Raw genomic sequence first — 521 nt, forward strand, 5'->3', positions numbered from 1 at the left:
AATAATATACACTCCTATATGTAAAAATGTGCATCATCAATATCATGTTTCCCAGGAATTGAATAATCTGTACTGTTCTTTACTAAAATGGCCTTTGTCACAGTTTGACTCTGGATCGACAATTAAACCAATTACAACAATGCTCTTGATCCCCTCCCACTCCCACCCAGGTAGGAAAAGGAGAGAGAATTAGGAGAGAGGCTTTTCAGATTTAAAACTAAACTAGGCAGCTTTAATGAAATACTAATAATAAAAGAATATATCTACAAATATATACAAGTATGTGCAGGAATGTGCAAAACCTCAACCTTAATTTCACACTGATTTTGCTCCAGAACCTGAAGGGGGCCTATAGGAAAGCTGGGGAGGGGCTTTTAACCAGAGAGAGTAGTGACAGGACAAGGGGTAATGGTTTTAAACTGATAATATACTGTATGGCCTGCATTTTCTTCCTGATTAGACTGTTGATTTTAATGTAAATGTCAATTTGTATTCTGTAAAAGATATTTTAATATTTGTGT

This window comes from Chaetura pelagica, unplaced genomic scaffold, assembly GCF_000747805.2.
Source record: "Chaetura pelagica isolate M959 unplaced genomic scaffold, ChaPel_1.0 scaffold221, whole genome shotgun sequence".
Classification (NCBI taxonomy): Eukaryota; Metazoa; Chordata; class Aves; order Apodiformes; family Apodidae; genus Chaetura; species Chaetura pelagica.